Source organism: Arachis hypogaea, chromosome 16, assembly GCF_003086295.3.
Source record: "Arachis hypogaea cultivar Tifrunner chromosome 16, arahy.Tifrunner.gnm2.J5K5, whole genome shotgun sequence".
NCBI classification, from domain to species: Eukaryota; Viridiplantae; Streptophyta; class Magnoliopsida; order Fabales; family Fabaceae; genus Arachis; species Arachis hypogaea.
The window spans coordinates 58,307,452-58,333,186 of NC_092051.1; the positions used below are offsets into that span (position 1 = coordinate 58,307,452).

Sequence of the window (25,735 nt, forward strand, 5' to 3'; positions counted from 1 at the left end):
GCCGTTGCCGGGGATTGGTTTTCGATTGACAATTCTCCAATTGGAAGCTAACTAGATTGAGCAATTTCTCTTGCTTTGTTAATTCTGTTCAAGTTACTTGTTGAATTTTAATTTCTGCACTCGGTTACATGCTTTCTTTCTTTATGCCTTTAAATTCAAGCAACTAACTCACTGACTCACTAACTGTTTGAATTAATTCCTCAATTGCTCTAACCATACTCTTCCATTAACTAAGAGTATTTCACTTGTTTGTGCCTGTGCTGTGTTCTTGTATGACAGGTAGGAGAGGAGAGACATCAACTCCTCCATATACCGAACCAGAGAGGACCCTTCATAGACTGAGAAGGGAAGCAAGAGGGAAGAGAGTAGTGGGAGAAGAGGAATCTGAAGGAGAATCTGAGGACAATTTTGAGGAAGCTTTAGATCTCAACATGGATAGAGAAGTTCACAACCATGAGAGAGCTGATGGAAACAATGCCATTCCTGAGAGGAGGGTTCTTAGTTCATACATAAACCCAACCTCTGGGAATTGTGGTAGCAGCATCCAGAAACCACCCATTCAGGCCAACAATTTTGAACTCAAACCACAGCTAATATCACTTGTGGAGAATCATTGTTCATTTGGTGGAAGTGCTAATGAAGACCCAAACCAACATCTCACAAAATTCCTGAGAATTTGTGACACTGTGAAGTCCAATGAAGTCCAGGAAGATGCATATAAACTGCTTTTGTTCCCATTTTCACTTAGGGACAAGGCAGCTAAGTGGCTGGAATCATTCCCAAGGGGGAGTCTAACAACATGGGATGAGGTGGAAAGCAAGTTTCTGGCACGTTTCTACCCCCCACAAAAGGTCAATAGGCTTCGATCTGAGGTTCAGACTTTTAGACAACAAGATGGTGAAACTCTCTACGAGGCATGGGAGAGATTCAAGGACTTGACAAGGAAATGCCCACCAGACATGTTCCATGATTGGGTGCAATTGCATATTTTCTATGATGGACTCTCTTATGAATCAAGGAAGGCTGTAGACCATTCATCAGGAGGTTCATTGAACAGGAAAAAGACTGTGGAAGAGGCCATTGAGGTGATTGAGACAGTGGCTGAGAATGAGTACTACTATGCATCAGAAAGGCACAACACTAAGGGAGTCATGGAGCTGAACCATGTTGATACAATTCTAGCCCAAAACAAGGTGTTTGCCAAGCAACTAGCAGAGCTTACCAGGCAATTAGAAACAAAGCAAGTGGCTGCAATACACACACAAGATCAAGAGGAAGTAAGCATTGAAGGAGGTGATTGGGAAGAGGCCAACTATGTGGGAAACCAACAAAGGCAATCATATGATCCACATTCCAACACTTACAACCCAGGATGGAAAAATCACCCAAACTTTGGGTGGGGGAACCAACAAACCCAACCACAAAACCACAAACCTTACAACCACAACCAACATAACAATTCCACATACCAAAACTCCAACCAAAGATCATACCAAGCCACACAAAACACTTACCCCCAACCATCATATCATGGCCAAAATAATCAACCTACCCAACTTAATCCGAACCAACAATTTCAAGATCAATTAAACCGGATAGAAGGAATGCTTGCAACCATGAGTCAAGACATAACCGAATTGAAAGCTTTTAAGGAAGAAGTAAACTCTAACCTGCAAAACCAAGGAGCTGCCATCCAGAAGCTAGAAAATCAAATTGTGAATTTGTCCAAGCAAACCCCTGGGACAAGCGCTTCTCATGCTGCCAAGGCTATTGCAAGGGAAGAATGTAAAGCCATAACCCTCAGAAGTGGAAAGAATCTGAAGGAGATCTCAAAGGAAACCACAGAGGATGAAGCAAAGGAAAATGTGAAAGACAAAGAACAAGGACAATCTTTTACACTGTCTGCAACAAAAGAAAAAGAAAAAGAGGTCTTGAAGCCTTATACACCTAAAGCACCTTATCCTCAACGTTTGATGAAAAGTGAAAAGGATGGCCAATTCTCCAGGTTCTTGGAGATTTTCAAGAAGCTTCAAATCAACATTCCCTTTGCTGAGGCAATAGAGCAAATGCCACTATATGCAAAATTCTTAAAGGAATTGATGACCAAGAAGAGAAGCTGGAGAAATGAGGAAACTGTGTTGTTAACTGAAGAATGCAGTGCCATCATTCAGCACAAATTGCCTCAGAAATTGAAGGATCCAGGCAGTTTCCAAATCCCCTGCATCATAGGAGAAGTCATGGTGGAGAAGGCCTTGTGTGACTTAGGGGCCAGTATCAATTTATGTCTCTAACAATGATGAGAAGAATGAAGATTGAGGAAGCCAAACCAACAAGAATGGCCCTCCAATTGGCAGATCGAACTTTTAAATTCCCTCATGGGATAGTTGAGGATTTGTTGGTGAAAGTGGGAGATTTTATATTTCCTGCTGATTTTGTGGTGTTAGATATGGAGGAAGAAGCCAAAGCTTCAATAATTCTGGGAAGACCCTTCCTGGCTACTGCTGGAGCCATCATAGATGTACAAAAGGGTGAACTCACTCTTAGACTACATGATGAGAAATTGGTGTTTAACGTATTCAAGGCAATGAGCTATCCATCAGAATCACTAAGGGAATGCATGAGGATTGATGTAGTGGACATTGCAGTACAAGAAACTTTTGAGAAAACAATAAAGGAAGTGGCAGAGGAGGAGTTCACCAAGGATATTGAAGTTAGTGACATCAAGGCTGCTGAAACAACCATGCCAAGCATGCCAGAGAGAGTGAAAGAAGAGAAGGAAGCACCAAAACCTGAGCTCAAAGCATTGCCCCCTAATCTCAAGTATGCATACTTGGGTAGTGATGAGAGTCACCCTGTTATCATTAGCTCTGCCCTGAGCCAAGAACAGGAAGAAGAATTGATTAAGGTGCTACAAACTCATCAAGATGCCATTGGATGGACCCTAGCCGATTTGAAGGGGATAAGTTCATCCATATGCATGCATAAAATCTTGTTAGAAGAGGATGCTAGACCCTCCATTCAAGCTCAGAGAAGATTGAATCCCGTCATGAAAGAAGTGGTACAAAAGGAAGTCATGAAGTTATGGCAGGCAGGGGTAATCTACCCCATTTCTGATAGCCCATGGGTTAGTCCCATCCATGTAGTTCCCAAGAAAGGTGGCATAACTGTGGTGCCAAATGAGAAGAACGAACTCATACCCACAAGAACCGTCACTGGGTGGAGGATGTGCATAGACTACAGGAAGCTCAATGAAGCCACCAGAAAGGATCATTTCCCACTCCCATTCATGGATCAGATGCTTGAAAGGCTTGCCGGACATGCTTACTATTGTTTTTTAGATGGATATTCAGGCTACAACCAAATAGTAGTTGATCCTAAAGATCAAGAGAAAACATCATTTGTTTGTCCATATGGAGTTTTTGCTTATAGACGCATGCCCTTTGGATTGTGCAATGCACCTGCCACTTTCCAAAGATGCATGCTGTCCATCTTTTCGGACATGATTGAAAAATTTATTGAGGTCTTCATGGACGATTTTTCTGTGTTTGGAGATTCTTTTCCTAGCTGCCTACACCACCTTGCCTTGGTGCTTAAGAGATGCCAAGAGACTAACCTAGTATTAAACTGGGAAAAGTGTCATTTCATGGTCACAGAAGGAATAGTCCTTGGCCACAAAATCTCTAATAGAGGCATTGAGGTGGACAGAGCTAAGGTGGAACTCATTGAAAAATTACCTCCACCAAGTAATGTAAGGGCAGTTAGGAGTTTTTTGGGACACGCTGGTTTTTACAGAAGGTTTATTAGAGACTTTTCTAAAATAGCCAAACCTTTGAGTAACTTGCTTGTCTATGATACACCCTTTGTATTTGATAAAAATTGCATGCTAGCCTATGAACTTTTGAAGCAAAAACTTTCCTCTGCACCTATCATTGCCCCACCTGATTGGAACTTACCTTTTGAATTGATGTGTGATGCATCAGACCTTGCTATTGGGGCAGTGTTAGGACAAAGGAAAGACAATTTGGTACATGTGATTTATTATGCCAGTAAGGTCTTGAATGATAACCAAAGGAATTACACAACCACTGAAAAAGAACTCTTGGCAATAGTCTTTGCATTTGACAAATTTAGATCCTATCTCATTGGATCTAAAGTCATTGTCTTCACTGATCATTCAGCTTTAAAATACTTACTTGCTAAACAAGAATCCAAACCAAGACTTATTAGATGGGTTCTTTTGTTGCAGGAATTTGACATTGAAATCAAAGACAAGAAGGGTGTAGAGAACAAGGTGGCAGACCATTTATCAAGAATACCATGTGAAGAAGGAAGCGCACAAAGCACACATATAAATGAGTGCTTTCCTGATGAACAACTCATGGTAATTCACAAAGCACCCTGGTTTGCAGACATAGCAAACTTCAAGGCCACTGGGAGTTTACCGTTGGAATTTAACAAACATCAAAGGAAGAAATTGGTAAATGATGCCAAATACTTCATCTGGGACGAACCATACTTGTTCAAAAAATGTTCCGATGGCATACTCAGAAGATGCATATCCGAGGAAGAAGGAAGGGAAGTCTTATGGGACTGCCATGGCTCCACTTATGGAGGACATTTTGCAGGAGAAAGAACAGCAGCTAAGGTGTTGCAGTGTGGTTTTTATTGGCCCACTATCTTCAAAGATGCAAAAGAATTAGTGAAGCACTGCCATGAATGCCAGAAAGCGGGGAACCTGCCAAGAAGAAATGAAATGCCACAACAATTCATTCTGGAACTTGAATTGTTTGATGTATGGGGGATAGATTTCATGGGACCCTTTCCCTCCTCATACTCAAATAATTACATTCTTGTGGCAGTAGACTATGTCTCCAAATGGGTTGAAGCAATAGCAACTCCAACCAATGATAATAAGGTAGTCATGAACTTCCTCAGAAAACACATTTTTTGCCGTTTTGGGGTTCCAAGAGCAATCATCAGTGATGGAGGAAGCCACTTCTGCAACAAACCATTAGAGGCATTGCTTCTAAAATATGGAGTCAAACACAAGGTAGCCACACCATACCATCCACAGACAAGTGGGCAAGCCGAAATATCTAACAGAGAACTCAAAAGGATCCTGGAAAAGACTGTGGGAACTTCAAGGAAGGACTGGTCGATTAAGCTAGATGATGCTCTTTGGGCATATAGGACAGCTTTCAAAACACCAATTGGAATGTCCCCTTACCAACTAGTATATGGAAAAGCTTGCCATTTGCCACTGGAGTTGGAGCACAAGGCATACTGGGCCTTGAAACTTTTGAACTTGGACAACAAAGCTGCTGGAGAAAGAAGGATGTTGCAAATTCAAGAGTTGGAAGAATTCAGAGCGGAAGCTTATGAGAATGCCAAAATTTACAAAGAAAGAGCAAAGAAGAAGCATGACAGCAACATAGCCCCAAGGAAATTTGAAGAAGGACAAAAAGTATTGCTCTACAATTCTAGGCTGAAGCTATTTCCAGGGAAGCTAAAATCAAGGTGGTCTGGACCATTCCTTGTCACCAAGGTCTCCAAATATGGACAAGTAGAAATCATGGAAGAAAAGTCACAACGAACCTTCATTGTGAACGGTCAAAGACTCAAACATTACTTGGGAGATGTAGATGAGAAGGACAAAGTTAAATATCACCTCAACTGAGGAAGCTGACCGTCAAGCTAATGACGTTAAAGAAGCGCTTGTTGGGAGGCAACCCAACCTGAGGTAATACCCTTTTGCTGTTTCTTTTATTTGTTTCAATAAAAAGGGTGAAGTAGTTTCTGTGCATTGCAAGGAATTAAGTTTGGTGTTTCACACCAAACAATGAATTCGTGGATCAATAATTCAAAGGGGAATGTGTGACTCTAAGTTTGGTGTTCCACCATAAAGATCACTTGAACACAACAACCTTTGAATTATAAGAAAGGAACAACTATTCTAAGCAGTCACAGAAATGCTTAAAACCCTTAGTAGCAACTTCATTCCAAAGAGAACTCAAGGATTCAAAGAACAGAGAAGTAAGTGGGAGACTAAGTTTGGTGTTCACACACCAATTTAAAACTCAGATACTTACCCACACAGAGTTGAGCTAACCACTCAAGTGCTTGAGAAGCAAGCAACTTCATCACTCTTTGCAGGAAAGGAAACAAGGATCTTAAAACATTAAGCAACAATTAGGAGAAGAAGAAGAAATCAAGGTGTTTCCTGGCAACAAAGAGAAAACAAGGAATTTCACAAGGTGGTATTTTTCCTTGATAATTCTTTAAAAAGGGCAAACAAAAGCATACTTGTTCTGGTTTAAACTGTAAATGTTAAATCTTTCTGGAATGTGAAGTTTTTAGTATATTTGTCTGTTTATTGCTTTGAATAAAGTGAGCACCTAGATGTTTGGATATAACTTCACCTTCTTAAACAAGTGCTTGCCATGCTTGTTCTGTTTCCAAAAATAAAAGAAAAGTTTGAACAAAAGTAACTTGGCTAAATTAGTGACAAATCAAGTAGAATTAAGTGGTGGTATGCATGCTTGATTGTTTAGTCAGATCACTGGAAATAGAGTGTAGAATTATCATTTTTATGTAGAAATTGAAAACTGTCTATGGATCTTGATGAATAAATGTCTTTGGCCATGAAAAAGAAAGAAAAGGAAGAAGAAAAAGCCACTGAAAAAGGGCAACCAAAAAGAAAAAAATTGAGAAAATAAGCTAGGCACCAATGGTTTGAACTTCTGAGACAAATGCCTGTGGTGTTCATGTATTAAGGATATGCTTGGATGAATAGGTTCTGAGGAGTGTTTCAACACTTGGTAACTTGGGTTAACTAACCCGGGATTATCAACCAAAAGTCCATTATCAAGAGCAACCTAAATACAAAACATTTAGTCACACAAAGAGGTGCTGGGCACCAATGTCTCAAGAAGAAATGTGAACTAAAATGCCTAAAGTGGATATGTGTAGTGCACTGATAAGAAAAAGAAAATGCCAAAGGCTTGTGCAACACATGACACTAAGCAAACAAGGAGCAAAGTAGCTCTAAGAAAAAGAAAAGAAAAACAAAGAAGAGAAAAGTGCCAAAGACATAAGAATAACAAGAGGCCATAGCAGTGTTTGATGGATGCAATGAAAAAGTGATAATCTTACCTGATAAGTATGAAAAAGTGATGCTGCAACTTTCTGCATAAAACCCTTCTGAGGAACTTCAAATGCTTGCTAATATAGCCAATGTAATTGCTTTCTGTTTCATACTTTCTTCTTAAATAACTCAGGACTTGCTTAGGGACAAGCAAGTATTAAGTTTGGTGTTGTGATGCCAAGGCATCTTAGGCTAGTTTCACTAGTATTTTTCTGTTAGTTTTAGTGGTTTTATGCATTTTCTTGAGCTTAAAGTAACCAAGAATGGTTAAAAGAATAACAAAGCAATGAACCATCCAAACAATATGATTTTGATGCAAATTCCATGAGTTTTAGTTATATTACTTGAATGCTATGAATGGAAGATTTCTCATGAATTTTTGCAAGACTTTGATGCATTTGTTTGGATGATTTCAGGGAAGAAGAGGCTAAGCAAGGAAGCAACAAAATCAATAAAGGAAGCTTGAATATCACATGTGGAGTTTAAGTTCCAGTTTAAGCCTAAACTGGAGCTTAAACGCCAGAATCATGAAGGCTAAGAAATGCTGGAATTGAAGTTTAACCTCCAGTTTAACCTTAAACTGGAGGTTAAACGCCAGAATGAAAGTCTCACCAAAGAAGCATTCCACGTTTAACCTCCAGTTTAACCTTAAACCGGAGGTTAAACGCCAGAATGATAATGCCACTCAGGAAGGAGTTCCACGTTTAACCTCCAGTTTAACCTTAAACTGGAGGTTAAACGCCAGAATGGGAAAAGCACCAGGGAGCCATTTCCACGTTTAAGCTCCAGTTTGACCTCAAACTGGAGCTTAAACGTGTTCGACCAAGTTTTCTCCTCCAGGGTTGCTCTCTCCATTTCCACGTTTAAGCTCCAGTTTGACCTCAAACTGGAGCTTAAACGTGTTCGACACCTCCAGGGCTACCCTTCTAAGCTTCCACGTTTAACCTCCAGTTTAACCTTAAACTGGAGGTTAAACGTGTTCGACCTCCAGGATGCCTCCTTCCATTTCCACGTTTAACCTCCAGTTTAACCTTAAACTGGAGGTTAAACGTGTTCGACCTCCAAGGCTGCCCTTCCTATATCCACGTTTAAGCTTCAGTTTAACCTTAAACTGAAGCTTAAACGTGTTCGACTACATGACTCTCCAGGGCTGCTTTCTTCCATTTCCACGTTTAAGCTTCAGTTTAACCTTAAACTGAAGCTTAAACGTGCTTCTACAAAAGGCCTCACTGGAAGTGTCTGGCGTTTAAGCTGCAGTTTAAGCTTAAACTGCAACTTAAACGCCACTCTTGGAAAAGGTTTCTGGACCAAAAATATTGTGGTTTAAGTTAGTATTTGAGCACAAACATTAACTTAAACTTATTCTGGTATGAAACCCAATTGAATATCATGGTTTATGGGATTGGGCCTGAAGGATTGATGAGTCTGAAATCTCAATTTATTGAGTCATGTGTCATTATTTGATTATCACTAAGTTGGCTCAATGAATGTTACAGAATTTGGATCAACAGCCCCATCAAGATTATGGATCATAAACCCAAGGCAAAAGGAAAGCAGGGAGAGGCCTCAAAGTCCAAGAAACACAACAGAAGCTCAATATAGAAAGTGTATAAATAGGATAGAATTTAAGTTAGAAAGGACTTTTACCTTCACTTTTAGCTAGTTTTCATATCTTTGTAATTGAATTCAGAGCTATGACTCACTAAACCCCCTTTCATTGGGTTAGGGAGCTCTATTGTAATTCAATGAATCAATAATAGTTTATCTTCTTCTTCAATCTTTTCTCTTGAATTTTGTTAGAAAGCTTCTCGATCTAATTCCATTGGGTAGTTGTCTTGGGAAAGAAACTACCCATAATTGGAATCCTTCGGAACCTTGGGAAAGGAATGGAGGATTCATGCCAGAGAAGCTTTCTCACAGTGAATTGGATTGGGGTTTGGATGGATATTGTGACATGTAATCCTACCAAATTGTGGTTCATGAAACTGTGTGGTATAATCAGTGATCGAGCATCATCTCTTCTTATGAACATTTAAACCAAGGGATTGGGAATTTGTTCATTTTTAGAGAGAATTGGTGAGCCAAGGGATTGGGATCCAATCATATAAGATTGCCAAGCAAAATTCAATGAACGCATTGCTTGAGGAAGAGATAAACATGTTTTGATTCGGAGATCTCAATATATCCTATAACCCAATGAATTCCCCAATTCTGATTTACATCTTCTCTTTACATTCTGCAACTCAATTCATGCAATCACCCCCATTCCCTTTTAATTTCAGCAATTTAGTTTCTGCTCTTTAATTCATGCAATTTAAGATTCCGCCATTTCAATTTCTTGTCATTTACTTTTCCCGCCAATTTTACATTCCGCAATTCTCATCTCAATCTTGATTCCGCTCAACTAGAACACACTTCTAATCCGAATTGCTCACTCAACCAATCCTTGTGGGATTCGACCTCACTCTATTGTGAGTTTTTACTTGACGATAACCGGTGCACTTGCCGGAAGGAATTTTGCCGATCGTGCAATTTCCTAAATCGTAGCATAACTAGTTTATGCGCATCAGTCTATTAGTGTGCGGTGGAGATTTGCACTTGCCAGTATAATGGTGATGACCATAGGATCGTCGTGTCCTGATATGATACCGGATGCATCTTCTTTAGTAAACGTAATTGCAGGGATGTCGGGTGCTTCCTCCTTTCCTTCGATATGATATACTTCTTTGAGATATCTTTTGCGAGATGATTTGGAGATTCCTCCTCCTACAAACCCTCCGTGTATCATATGAATATGTCTTTCTGGTGTACGAGGTGATCGCTCGGTTCGTCCAACCTCCTCGTCCCTTCTCCTTTTTCTTGGCTCATCGTCCCGGGTGGCCAGATACCGATCTTGTTTTCCTTCTCTCACTAATTTTTCTATGACATTTTTCAAGTCAAACCATTCATTGGTGGAATGTCCACGGACTCGATGGTATTCACAAAATTCATTCCGGTTTCCTCCTCCTCTTTTGCTTTTGAGTGGTCGAACTGGGGGTATTTTTTCTGTGTGGCAGACTTCTTTGTAAACATCGACAAGGGACACCCGAAGAGGGGTATAATTATGATATTTTTTAACTTTTTTCCCTTGTCGATCTTCCTTCTTTTTGGACTCTTTATCTTTGTCTCAGCAGGTGAACCCGGATTTTGAGGTTCCTCCTAGTCGAGAATTTTCTTCCATGTTGATGTATTTCTCCGCTCGTTCATGCACTTCGTCCAGAGATGTGGGGTACTTCTTTGATATAGATTGGCTAAAAAGTCCCTCTCGTAGGCCATTGATGAGGCCCATGATGGCGACTTCTGTTGGTAGGCTTTGTATGTCTAGGCATGTTTTGTTGAATCTTTCCATGTAGTTGCGAAGACTTTCCCGATCTCCTTGCTTGATTCCTAATAGACTGGGGGCGTGCTTAGCCTTATCTTATTGGATGGAGAATCTGGCCAGGAACTTTTTGGCTAAGTCGTCAAAGCTTGAGATGGACTTCGGAGGTAGGTTGTCGAACCCTATAATTGCTATCTTTGTGAGAGTTGTTGGGAAAGCTTTGCAGTGAACTGCATCTGAGGCATCAATAAGGTACATTCTACTTCTGAAATTGCTGAGGTGATGGTTAGGATCTATAGTGCCATCGTACAAAGCCATATCCGGAAGTTTGAAGTCTTTAGGGATTTTGGTCCTCATGATCTCCCTAGTGAATGGATCTTGATCCTTGCGAGAGTTGTCCTCAGGAGTGGATCGAGTAGCTTTGGCTTTTAGATCGGTTTCGAGTTTTAGAAGTTTGTCTTCTAATTCTCGGCATCGCCTTACCTCCTTTTGTAGATCTTTCCCAACTTCTCGTTGATGCTGTCTTTCTTTTTCAAGTTACTTTAAACGATCTTGAAGTGCTTTTATCACTCCCGGATTTGATGAGTTTTTGTCCCCGTTAGATTCTGGGGTATCTTTCAGTGTTGTGTCCACGTTTTTGTGCGGTGTTCTATCTTCTAGATCTGAATCGTGGTCGTTGTCATGGTCATCCGCCATGGTGATGGGATGACTTCCAGGTTCCCCGGCAATGGTGCCAATGTTCCGAGGGTTACCAGAAACTAGGGGTCGATCTCAGACGAGATCTTCTGTATTGATCGGTGCTGACGTGTCCGACTGGTGAGTGGCGGCCGGAGTTGTCGTGTCCGACGTGTTGATCTAGCTACACTGCTGATCCTTCGTCACTAGAAGGTGGAGGGTACCTGCAAGAGACTCCGATGCTTAAGTTAGCATGGGTATTAAGCAGGTTTTTAGTAGAATTAGAGTATGAGTTATACCTGGGTGCTCCAGTGTATTTATAACGGTGTAGAGTGACCTTCTTAGATAAGATAAGTTAGTTATGTTATCTTATCTTCGAGTGAGGTCAGCTTATCTTTGAGGGAACCGCCTTTAACTATATAGGCTTGGACTGACTTTGGATTTGGGTCGTGTTCCTCTATTTGGGCCCTTTACTGGGCCTTCTTGTCGATTTGGCCGAGCTCTTTGAGAAGAGGTCGGTCGCTTTGTTACTGAACATCTCGGGTCGGATAGCTCGACCCAGGGTTTGAACAGCTTATAACAAGAAAATGGAACTGGGAGGCAAAGGAGACCATAGTACTAACCGAAGAATGTAGCGCCATCATACAAAGAAAGCTACCTCAGAAGATGAAAGACCCAGGGAGTTTCCAAATCCCCTGCATCATAGGGGATATCACCATTGAGAAAGCCTTGTGTGACTTAGGGGCTAGCATAAACCTCATGTCCCTGACCATGATGAGAAAGATGAAGATTGAGGAAGCTAAACTAACAAGAATGGCAGTCCAATTGGCTGACAGAACATTTAAGTTTCCACATGGGGTAGTGGAAGACTTGTTGGTGAAAGTAGGGGAATTCATTTTCCCAGCTGATTTTGTTGTGCTGGACATGGAAGAAGAGGCCAACACATCAATCATCCCAGGAAGGCCATTCCTAGCTACTACTGGAGTCATCATTGATGTGCAAAAAGGGGAACTAGTCTTGAGATTGCATGAAGAGAAGATGGCCTTCAACATTTTTAAGGCAATGAGTTACCCCAAGGAGTCCGTAGGAGAATGCATGATGGTGGACACCATAGAACAGATAGTTCAAGGGGTCTTGGAAGAAGAACAATGTGAAGGAACTATGGGGCTAGAACAACTAACATCAAATGGAGAACTACCACAAGAAATCAGGAAGAATTCAATCATGCAAACTATCATAGACAACAATAATGTAGAGGCACCAAAACTAGAATTGAAAACCTTACCACCCAACTTGAAATATGCATATTTGGGTGCCAACAACACTCACCCAGTAATCATAAATTCAAGTCTGAGTGAGGAGCAAGAAGAGGAGCTTATCCAAGTGCTGAGACAATACAAGGATGCCATAGGCTGGACACTTTCATATTTAAAAGGGATCAGTCCTTTAATGTGCATGCACAAAATCCTACTTGAGGAAGATGCCAAACCTTCAAGGCAACAACAAAGGAGGCTGAATCCAGCCATGAATGAAGTGGTTCAAAAAGAAGTGTTGAAGTTATGGCAAGCAGGGGTGATTTACCCCATTTCAGACAGCTCTTGGGTAAGCCCAGTGCAGGTAGTCCCAAAGAAGGGAGGGATCACTGTTCTACCAAATGAGAAGAATGAGCTGATACCTACAAGAACGGTGACCGGGTGGTATATGTGCATTAACTATAGGAAGCTTAATGAAGCCACCAGGAAGGATCATTTCCCCTTACCGTTCATGGATCAGATGCTCGAGAGATTGGCTGGACATAAGTATTATTACTTCCTGGTTGGGTATTCGGGCTACAATCAAATTGTTGTAGACCCCAAGGATCAGGAAAAAACTTCATTTACTTGTCCATTTGGTGTTTTTGCTTATAGGAGAATGCCCTTTGTATTGTGCAATGCACCTGCAACATTCCAAAGGTGCATGCTCTCCATCTTTTTGGACATGGTTGAGAAGTTCATAGAAGTATTCATGGACGAATTTTTTGTGTTTGGAAATCTTATTCTGATTGCCTATGCCATCTTGCCCTTGTGCTAAAAAGGTGCCAAGAAACCAACCTGGTTTTGAACTGGAAAAAGTGCCACTTTATGGTAACTGAAGGGGTGGTTCTTGGTCACAAAATTTCAAAAAATGGCATATAAGTAGACAAGGCAAAGGTGGAAGTAATTGAGAGATTACCTCTACCTTGCAATGTCAAGGCAATCAGAAGCTTTTTGGGACACGCTGGGTTCTATAGGAGGTTTATTAAAGACTTCTCAAAGATTGCAAAACCTCTCAGCAACCTACTTGTCTCAAATACTCCCTTTATTTTTGACAGAGAATGCATGGTAGCCTTTGATGAGCTTAAGAAAAGACTTTCCTCTGCACCTATTATAGCACCACCTGGCTAGGATCTTCCCTTTGAATTAATGTGTGATGCATCTGATTTTGCTGTTGGTGCTGTTCTAGGACAGAGGAAAGACAAGCTAGTACATGTAATTTACTACGCTAGCAAGGTCCTTAATAAGAATCAAAGGAACTACACCACCACGGAGAAAGAATTTTTAGCCATAGTCTTTGCTTTTGACAAGTTTAGATCATATCTTGTTGGCTCTAAAGTAATTGTATTCACTGATCATTCAGCACTCAAATACTTGCTTACCAAACAAGACTCTAAGCCCAGACTAATAAGATGGATTCTGCTACTCCAAGAATTTCACATTGAGATTAAGGATAGGAGCGGAGCAGAGAACAAGGTAGCTGACCATCTCTCAAGTATTCCACAAGAAGAAGAAGAGATACAACAAGTTATAGTAAATGAAAGCTTCCCTGATGAGCAGTTGATGATAATCCGAGTATCCCCTTGGTTTGCAGACATAGCTAACTTTAAGGCTATTGGGGAATTACCAACCAACATCAACAAACACATGAAGAGAAAGCTAATCAAAGATGCCAAGCACTACATCTAGGATGACCCCTATTTGTTCAAAAAGTATGCTGATGGAATCCTGAGAAGGTGTATCTCCTATGAAGAAGGGCAGGAAGTGTTGTGGCAGTGCCATGGATCCGCATATGGAGGTCACTTCAGTGGAGAAAGAACAGCAGCAAAAGTGCTTCAATCCGGATTTTACTGGCCAATAATGTTCAAGGATGCCAAGGAATTGGTGTCAAGGTATGATGAGTGCCAAAGAGCTGGTAATCTAACCAAGAGAAATAAGATGCCACAGCAATTCATACTACAGCTTGAACTATTTGATGTATGGGGGATAGACTTCATGGGACCCTTCCCAACCTCCTACTCAAATAGTTACATATTGGTGGCTGTTGATTATTGATGGGTTGGAACCGGATTCCAACACCTAAAACTCATCGGCAAGTGGACCGGGTCGCATCAAGTAGTAATAACTCACGTGAGTGAGGTCGATCCCACAGGGATTGATAGATCAAGCAACTTTAGTGGGTGATTAGTTTAGTCAAGCTAACATTGAAGTGAAATTGAGTGAAAATTTGAGAACAGAATGTAAAGTGCAGAGAATTTAAAGTTGTAGAAAGTAAATGTGCAGAAGCTTAAAGAGCAAGAAAAGTAAATTGACAGAATCTTAAATGACAAGAAATGTAAATTGCATCAAATGTAAAGGGGATTGGGTGTAGAAAATTAAAGGAAGCAATAATTCAAGCAACTGGAAATCTAACTTGTAGGAAGAATAAAAGGATTTTGGGAGCTGGGATTCAAGAAATCAAACAAGGAAGTGTAAATAGCAATCAAACAGAAAAGTAAAAGATGCAGCAGATTCAAACAGATTTGGAAAATCACTTGAAAAATCAAAACAGAAAGAAGCTTGGCTTAATTGCAAAATCTAAATGAGAGGTTGAAGATCTCAAGAGCTCAATGAGACTAGAAAACAAGTCTAGATCTCAATCCCTTCCTTGATCCAACAGCAAACAGATTGAAGAAGCAATAGAGATGAAAGCAGTAAAGAGAGCTTTGATTCAAATCATAATTCACTGAAATTATTCAGACAAGCAAATAGAGAGAATTCTCAAGGTAATATTGAAACAGAATTTCTTCAATTCTCCACCCAAGATTCAAAACAAAAATGAAAACTAAGAGAGAGCTCTCAAATCCTAATGCTCCCCAGTGGAGCCAGCCTTGATGCCACGCTTTTGAATGCCCGAGAATGTTCAAAGGAATGAACGCTACTCTTTGCTTTGATGAACACTTATTATAGCGTTTATTCTTTAAATGAATGCATAAGCCAATGATCACAAATCCTTATCAATCATGCATGCATTTAACGCCTTATCAATCAATAATGCCAATTAACGTGAAGCTTTATTTGTTCATTTGCTAATTGCATTAGTGATTAAAGTTTCATGCATTTCTTTCATTGGCCGTAGCATTCATGATTTGCCAATTGCAATTTCATTTATTAATAATGCCATTGCATTGATATTGCATGGTTCATGATGGCATCATTAATTAAATGCATGGATAAGGCATTGATAATTAAGTGCATGCATGCTTTAATTTATTAACTCATGATAATGAATGCATAAAGCATTAATGAATGCCATGGCTTCATGGTCATGGGCCACGCTTTTTAAGAGCGTGGCCTAAAGTTCCAAAGTGTGCTCAATGACGATCGGTTTTTCTATCGGTAAGGAAATATAAAAATATGATCGCGTTGTAAGTATAGCTTCTAAACCAATAGAAAATCTTTTCGTACAAATGTTTTGGTTGTCACAAGTAACAAACCCCTTTAAAATTGATAACCGAAGTATTTAATCCTCGGGTCGTCTTCTCAAAGAACTGCAGGGAGGTGTTCTTATTATTGGTTATGAGTTTTGTAAATTAGGGGATTTGAAAATAAGGAACAAGTAATTTAAATGACAAGTAAAATAAATAAATAACTATAAAATAAACTCTTGGCAAGGTATGAAAATTCGGAAGTCCTATCCTAGTTACTCCTATGAGAATTGAAGTTAATCCCACTTAGTTAACCTTTACGAAAGCAAAGGAAAGTCAAGTGAACTAATAAGTTAGATTCCCAAGTCCTAGCCAACTCCTAAGGAAAGACTAGAGTTAGTGGAATTCCAGTCAATTAGCCGACATAATAATCAATCACGATAAGTTGATAACTCAAGAGCCTCCAGTTAATCAATTAAAGCCAAGAATATAAAATGCTAAATAAGAATCATAAATCTGAAATACCTCAATTGCATTAATAAGAGAAAATCAATATAAACATAGAGTTCATAAGCCAATTTGGCAACATAAGTAATTAAATGAGAGCATTAAAGTATCTAAAAGTAAAAGAGAAATATAAAGTAAAAGAAATATTGAACCTGATGAAGAGTTGAAATCCTAAATCCTTTAAGAGGAATTCTAATCCTAAAACCTAAGAGAGAGGAGAGAACCTCTCTCTCTAAAAACTACATCTAAATTGTGAAAAGTGAATAATGGAAGGCTTGTTCTGAATGGATGCATTCTCCCACTTTATAACCTCTAATCTGTGTTTTCCAGACTTGGATCTGGGCCAAAAAGGGCTTATGAAATCGCTGGGAGTGTTTTCTGCAGTTTCTGGTGCGTGGCGTCTGTCACGCGTCCGCGTGGGTCACGCGGTCGCGTCATCTGTGAGTTTTCCTTATCACACGTTCGCTTTGGTCACGCGTACGCGTCATCTGCGTTCTGCTCAAGCCGCGCATCCGCGTCAGTCACGCGTTCGCGTCGCTGCCTTTTCGCGCCAGGCACGCGGCCGCGTCGTCCATGCGTTCGCGTCGCTGCTAGTTTCTTCAAAAACTCCATTTTGTGCTTTCCTTCCATTTTTGTATGTTTACTTTCCATCCTTTAAATCATTCCTGCCTTAGGAGATCTGAAAATACTCAACACACAAATCACGGCATCGAATGGTAATAAAAGGTAATTAAAATAATTATTTTTAAAGCATAGGAAACATGTTTTTCACATATATCACATAATAAGGAAGGGAAAGTAAAACCATGCAATTTACATGAATAAGTGGGTGAAAGATTGAATAAATCACTTAAATTGAGCACAAAATATATCATAAAATATGGGTTTATCACTCAATCTTCAAAGCGTGCCCAAAATTCCTCTTTTCTTCTGTTTAGCTCATTTTGTGCTTTTTTGCTTCTTTTTCTCCTTATTTCCTGCAAAATTTATAAAATCAAAAGATCAAGGAAATATACCATTTAAGCACAAAAGAATGCAATATTTAAGCACTAATTATCAATTTCTTGTATGAAAAAGCATAGAGAAACATGACATGACAACATGTAATCACAACACCAAACTTAAACCATGCTTGTCCCCAAGCAAGAAAAGAATCATGCAATAAAGATTGACAATCCAAGGTAAGAAGAATAGCAACTCAATGTTCATGGTAGGCTAGTTTTCTATGCATGCTACAATCATAAAAGAAATGTAAATGATTGATGCTTCTATCTAGCTCATTTTATGAAATCTTTTCCTTATATTTCTTCCTTGAAACAAGCTTTTGATTTTCTTATTAGCTTCTCCTTTTGGGTGCTTTGCCCCATGAGTTGATAACAAAGCTACGACTCTAAATGCTTTGTTTTCAAGTATTACCACTTGATACATAAGCACCACAAGCATTTAATTAGAGGACTTCATTAAGCTCATTTGTTTCTTTTCTTGTTTCTCTAATCATTGATGCTCAGAGCCTTGAGCTTTGAGGGAGTGCTTTTTGGCACTTTGAGCCTAACCTTGACTTCTAAATGTTGTTTTCAAGCTTTTTGCTTGACATATAAACACCACAAGTACTTAACAAATGAATTGTCATTGGTACTCAGAGCCTTCAGCTTTCTCATTCTTTCCCTTTTGCTTATCTTAATTTTCAATTGCTTCTTCAAGGTTTTCATGATTTCAAAAGATTTCACAAAATGTCCTAGATGAAAACTTCAAATTAAATAAAATCCAATGCAATTGAGCAACAATTAATCATACTAGCTTTCCAATACTTGTATGCACAAGCTAAACTCTTCTTTAATTCCTTGTTTGTTTATGATCATGATGCTTTATTACTTTTGAACTCACAAAACTCAAGTTGGTAGTCACAATGCCACAACAACATGTTACAAATCAAGATTCAAGCTATGCTTTATTCATACACACATGTAAACAGAGAAGATGAAGACAATCATGCAATTTAAGTGCTGAAAACAAATGAGAAGAAAAGAAACTCTACAACCTTGTAGTTCATCTTTATTATTGTTGTGCTTTTTCCTCTATTCTTCCTCTTTTCCTTGCCAAACTCAGAATGCTTGCTCATGCTCAAGCAACAATTCAAACAATGGCTATAGGGCTAAGATGGATCATGAATGTCTTACACAATGAAATATTAGTAGCACATGTGTTTTAAGCAAGCAAAAATAAAGATAACTGTCAAGGCACAAAAGACAGAGACATTGTGATTGCATATATAAGAGGGTGTGCATGATACATGGCATAAAAGATAAGTGGCACACCAAACTTAGTGTGACACTTTCACTTGGAATTGATGCAAGTATCTAGTAAAGATTGGAAGAAAATTTTGTTGCATAGCAACACCAAACTTAGAATGCAATCATATGTCGATTTTATTTGAACTAATACTAAGCAAATGAAACTGTTAAATGTTAAGTACAATCACCAAGCCAAGAATATGTCATGAATAAGGATTTCTTATTGATGTATTAACAAAAACAGTTAATAAAAGAAAGCATTAAAAACAAGGAAATGACTAAAACAAAGAAAAAACTAAAATTGTTTAACTAAAAGAAAGATAACACAGCAAGGCATTATGATTATGCAGACAAGTGGTGTTCCTTAATGAATTGCATAGAGAATTAAGTGGCACACCAAACTTAGAATCTTAGTGTGACACTTTAAAATTGATGCAATCATCCAGAGGGATTGAAAACAAAGTGTTGCAGGGCAACACCAAACTTAGAATGTAACCATATGCCAATTTATTGAATTTAATCAAAGCAAGAAAAGAAAACAAAGCAGAGAAGATAAATTATACCTAAGGTTGACATGTTGTTCACTTTCTTCCTCTTCTTCCAGTTTGTTAAGAGGAATGACCTCAAGGAGGGAGAAGTTTCAGCTATTGTCCCCTTTCTTGGTTTTCTCTCAGCAAGCCTCCTTTTGTACATAGCTTGATTGAGCTTGCTTGCTAGATCAGGGGCATGATTGGTACTCTTGTTAATTGCCTTCACTTCTTGGATATCAAGACTTGGTTGCTGTGTGATTATTGGAGTTTTGTATTCATCTAGAGCCTTCTGAATTGGTGGTTCCTTGATTTCCCTTATGTACTTCCCTACTTCACTTGAGTTTGGAATTCTTTGGTTGTCTTCCTCACTTTCTTGCTCTTCCACTTCCTCCATTGTACTCAATATTTGACTTAATAGCTTTTTCATGGAGGAAGTTTGTTGATCTTCCCAACATTTCTTCATCTCCTCTTCATATCTTTTAATCTCAGATTCAGTTATTGAGACTTTTTGGTCTAGGGGGGCTTGTGAGGATTGTGAATGTTCATGTTCCTTTGTCACCTCAAGTGCAGTTTCAGGTTCAAATATTTCCACCACCTCTTCCTTCTTCACTAAAAATTCACTTGACTCAGTAGCCTCTTCCTTTTGTTTTTCCTCCTTCTTCGTTGCATTCAATAATTGAGCTATCTACAGTTCCCTGTTTTTGAGGGAGTTCTCTTGTTCTTTCCAAACTTTTGTTGTCTTCTCATCATATCTTTTGAGCATGGACTCAAGCTTTGAGAGCCTTGGGTTCATGGAAGTTTGTGTGGGTGGTAAGTTTTGAAAGGGGCTTTCTATTGAAGCATGGTCAAGTGATGATATCTTTGGATGAATATCATATAGAGCATTAGGATTCCCTTCCCAGTCACCATTAGAATCATGACTTGCATTATTTGTGGTGGAGGAAAATATCCCATACGGTTTTCTTGCTCATCTTGTGTATCTGAAACAAATCTCCATGGATTGGAGTGCTTAGAATTTGTATTTTCTTGGTGATATTCCCAGCCACCATTAGAGATTGATGATGGTGGGTAATATTCCATAAAATTTTGTTTGACCATAAGATGAGTTGAACTCCATTTGTATTTTATAAAATGTAACATCAATGAAAATTGAAATTTATGTCACAAAGAAGGAATTTCTTAGTGAGACAATAGCAAAAACATCTTGCTATCAACTTAAAATAGAGAACAAAAACAAAGAAAATATTTGATCTAGATTTCTTACCCACATAATCATTGTTGATCTAAATCAATCCCCGACAACGGCGCCAAAAACTTGATGGGTTGGAACTGGATTCCAACACCTAAAACTCATCGGCAAGTGCACCGGGTCGCATCAAGTAATAATAACTCACGTGAGTGAGGTCGATCCCACAGGGATTGATGGATCAAGCAACTTTAGTAGGTGATTAGTTTAGTCAAGATAAGATTGAAGTGAAATTGAGTGAAAATTTGAGAACAGAATGTAAAGTGCAGAGAATTTAAAGTTGCAGAAAGTAAATGTGTAGAAGCTTAAAGAGCAAGAAAAGTAAATTGACAGAATCTTAAAGGACAAGAAATGTAAATTGCATCAAATGTAAAGGGGATTGGGTGCAGAAAATTAAATGAAGCAATAATTCAAGCAAATGGAAATCTAAATTGCAGGAAGAATAAAAGGATTTTGGGAGCTGGGATTCAAGAAATCAAACAAGGAACTGTAAATAGCAATCAAATAGAGAAGTAAAAGATGCAGCAGATTCAAACAGATTTGGAAAATCACTTGAAAAATCAAAATAGAAAGTAGCTTGGCTTAATTGCAAAATCCAAATGAGAGGTTGAAGATCTCAGGAGCTCAATGAGACTAGAAAACAAGTCTAGATCTCAATCCCTTCCTTGATCCAACAGCAAATAGCAGATTGAAGAAGAAATAGAGATGAAAGCAGTAAAGAGAGCTTTGATTCAAATCACAATTCACTGAAATTATGCAGACAAGCAAACAGAGAAAATTCTCAAGGTGAGATTGAAACAGAATTTCTTCAATTCTCCACCCAAGATTCAAAACAAAAATGAAAACTAAGAGAGAGCTCTCAAATCCTAATGCTCCCTAGTGGAGCCAGCCTTGATGCCACGCTTTTGAATGCCCGAGAGCGTTCAAAGGAATGAACGCTGCTCTTTGCTTTGATGAACGCTTATTATAGCATTTATTCTTTAAATGAATGCATAAGCCAATGATCACAGATCCTTATCAATCATGTATGCATTTAACGCCTTATCAATCAATAATGCCAATTAACGTGAAGCTTTATTTGTTCATTTGCTAATTGCATTAGTGATTAAAGTTTCATGCATTTCTTTCATTGGCCGTAGCATTCATGATTTGCCAATTGCAATTTTATTTATTAATAATGCCATTGCATTGATATTGCATGGTTCATGATGGCATCATTAATTAAATGCATGCATAAGGCATTGATAATTAAGTGCATGCATGCTTTAATTTATTAACTCATGATAATGAATGCATAAAGCATTAATGCATGCCATGGCTTCATGGTCATGGGCCACGCTTTTTATGAGCGTGGCCTAAAGTTCCAAAGCGTGCTCAATATTCAAAGCGTGCCCAAAATTCCTCTTTTCTTCTTTTTAGCTCATTTTGTGCTTTTTTGCTTCTTTTTCTCCTTATTTCCTACAAAATTTATAAAATCAAAAGATCAAGGAAATATACAATTTAAGCACAAAAGAATGCAATATTTGGGCACTAATTATCAATTTCTTGTATGAAAAAGCATAGAAAAACATGACATGACGACATGTCATCACAACACCAAACTTAAACCTTGCTTGTCCCCAAGCAAGAAAAGAATCATGCAATAAAGATTGACAATCCAAGGTAAGAAGAATAGCAACTCAATGTTCATGGTAGGCTAGTTTTCTATGCATGCTACAATCACAAAAGAAATGTAAATGATTGATGCTTCTATCTAGCTCATTTTATGAAATCTTTTCCTTATATTTCTTCCTTGAAACAAGCTTTTGATTTTCTTATTAGGTTTTCCTTTTGGGTGCTTTGCCCCATGAGTTGATAACAAAGCTACGACTCTAAATGCTTTATTTTCAAGTATTACCACTTGATACATAAGCACCACAAGCATTTAATTAGAGGACTTCATTAAGCTCATTTGTTTCTTTTCTTGACTCTCTAATCATTGATGCTCAGAGCCTTGAGCTTTGAGGGAGTGCTTTATGGCACTTTGAGCCTAACCTTGACTTCTAAGTGTTTTGTTTTCAAGCTTTTTGCTTGATACATAAACACCACAAGTACATAACAAATGAATTGTCATTGGTACTCAGAGTCTTCAGCTTTCTCATTCTTTCCCTTTTGCTTTTCTTAATTTATAATTGCTTCTTCAAGGTTTTCATGATTTCAAAAGATTTCACAAAATGTCCTAGATGAAAACTTCAAATTAAATAAAATCCAATGCAATTGAGCAACAATTAATCATACTAGCTTTCCAATACTTGTATGCACATGCTAAACTCTTCTTTAATTCCTTGTTTGTTTATGATCATGATGTTTTATTGCTTTTGAACTCACAAAACTCAAGTTGGTAGTCATAATGCCACAACAACATGTTACAAATCAAGATTCAAGCTATGATTTATTCATACACACATGTAAATAGAGAAGATGAAGACAATCATGCAATTTAAGTGCTGGAAACAAATGAGAAGAAAAAAAACTCTACGACCTTGTAGTTCGTCTTCATTATTGTTGTCCTTTTTCCTCTATTCTTCCTCTTTCCCTTGCCAAACTCAGAATGCTTGCTCATGCTCAAGCAACAATTTGAACAATGGCTATAGGACTAAGATGGATCATGAATGTCTTACACAATGAAATATTAGTAGCACATGTGTTTTAAGCAAGCAAAAATAAAGATAACAATCAAGGCGCAAAAGACAGAGATATTGTGATTGCATACATAAGAGGGTGTGCATGATACATGGCATAAAAGATAAGTGGCACACCAAACTTAGTGTGACACTTTCACTTGGAATTGATGCAAGTATCTAGTAAAGATTGGAAGCAAATTTTGTTGCATAGCAACACCAAACTTAGAATGCAATCATATGTCCACTTTATTTGAACTAAAACTAAGCAAATGAAACTGTTAAATGTTAAGTACAATCACCAAGCCAAGAATATGTCATGAATAAGGATTTTTTGGTGATGTATTAACAAAAACAGTTAATAAAAGAAAGCATTACTAACAAGGAAATGACTAAAACAAAGAAAAAACTAAAATTGTTTAACTAAAAGAAAGATAACACTGCAAGGCATTATGATTATGCAGACAAGTGGTGTTGCTTAATGAATTGCATAGAGAATTAAGTGGCACACCAAACTTAGAATCTTAGTGTGACACTTTAAAATTGATGCAATCATCCATAGGGATTGAAAACAAAGTATTGCAGGGCAACACCAAACTTAGAATGTAACCATATGCCAATTTATTGAATTTAATCAAAGCAAGAAAAGAAAAGAAAGCAGAGAAGAGAAATTATACCTACGGTTGACATGTTGTTCACTTTCTTCCTCTTCTTCCAGTTTGTTAAGAGGAATGACCTCAAGGAGGGAGAAGTTTCAGCTGCTGTCCCCTTTCATGGTTTCCTCTCAGCAAGCCTCCTTTTGTACATAGCTTGATTGAGCTTGCTTGCTAGATCAGGGGCATGATTGGTGCTCTTGTTAATTGCCTTCACTTCTTGGATATCAAGACTTGGTTGCTGTGTGATTACTGGAGTTTTGTATTCATCCAGAACCTTTTGAATTGGTGGTTCCATGATTTCCCTTATGTACTTCTCTGCTTCACTTGAGTTTGGAATTCTTCGGTTGTCTTCCTCACTTTCTTGCTCTTCCAATTCCTCCCTTGCACTCAATATTTGACTTAATAGCTTTTTCATGGAGGAAGTTTGTTGATCTTCCTAACATTTCTTCATCTCCGCTTCATATCTTTTAATCTCAGATTCAGTTGTTGAGACTTTTTGGTCTGGGGGGGTTTGTGAGGGTTGTGAATGTTCATGTTCCTTTGTCACCTCAAGTGCAGTTTCAGGTTCAAATATTTCCACCACCTCTTCCTTCTTCACTAAAAATTCACTTGACTCATTAGCCTCTTCCTTTTGTTTTTCCTCCTTCTTCGTTCCACTCAACAATTGAGCTATCTACACTTCCATGTTTTTGAGGGAGTTCTATTGTTCTTTCTAAACTTTCGTTGTCTTCTCCTCATATCTTTTGAGCATGGACGCAAGCTTTGAGAGCCTTGGGTTCATGGAAGTTTGTGTGGGTGGTAAGTTTTGAAAGGGGCTTTCTGTTGAAGCATGGTCAAGTGATGATATCTTTGGATGAATATCATATGCAGCATTAGGATTCCCTTCCCAGTCACCATTAGAATCATGACCTGCATCATTTTGTGGTGGAGGAAAATATCCCATATGGTTTTCTTGCTCATCTTGTGTCTCTGAAGCAAATCTCCATGGATTGGAGTGCTTAGAATTTGTATTTTCTTGGTGATATTCCCAGCCACCATAAGAGATTAATGATGGTGGGTAATATCCCATAAAATTTTGTTTGACCATAAGATGAGTTGAACTCCAATTGTATTTTGTAAAATGTAACATCAATGAAAATTGAAATTCATGTCACAGAGAAAAAATTTCTTAGTAAGGCAATAGCTCAAACACCTTGCTATCAACTTAAAATAGAGAACAAAAACAAAGAAAATGCTTGATCTAGACTTCTTACACACTTAATCATTGTTGATCGAAATCAATCCCCGGCAATGGTGCCAAAAACTTGATGGGTTGCAACCGGATTCCAACACCTAAAACTCACCGGTAAGTGGACCGGGTCGCATCAAGTAGTAATAACTCACCTGAGTGAGGTCGATCCCACAGTGATTGATGGATCAAGCAACTTTAGTGGGTGATTAGTTTAGTCAAGCTAACATTGAAGTGAAATTGAGTGAAAATTTGAGAACAGAATATAAAGTGCAGAGAATTTAAAGTTGCAGAAAGTAAATGTGCAGAAGCTTAAAGAGCAAGAAAAGTAAATTGACAGAATCTTAAATGACAAGAAATGTAAATTGCATCAAATGTAAAGGGGATTGGGTAAAGAAAATTAAAGGAAGCAATAATTCAAGCAACTGAAAATCTAAATTGCAGGAAGAATAAAAAGATTTTGGGAGCTGGGATTCAAGAAATCAAACAAGGAAGTGTAAATAGCAATCAAACAGAGAAGTAAAAGATGCAGCAGATTCAAACAGATTTGAAAAATCACTTGAAAAATCAAAATAGAAAGCAGTTTGCCTTAATTGCAAAATCTAATTGAGAGGTTGAAGATCTCAGGAGCTCAATGAGACTAGAAAACAAGTCTAGATCTCAATAACTTCCTTAATCCAACAGCAAACAGATTGAAGAAGAAATAGAGATGAAAGCAGTAAAGAGAGCTTTGATTCAAAT

General features: G+C 38.4%; 1 non-coding gene across 1 annotated transcript; it reads right to left on the reverse strand.

Annotated features, from left to right (window-relative positions):
- Nucleotides 1-857: 857 nt before the first annotated feature.
- On the reverse strand, nt 858-961 carry LOC112760042 (small nucleolar RNA R71). Its single transcript, XR_003180500.1, has one exon. It is a non-coding gene; the product is annotated as a small nucleolar RNA R71 (small nucleolar RNA).
- Nucleotides 962-25,735: the final 24,774 nt, after the last annotated feature.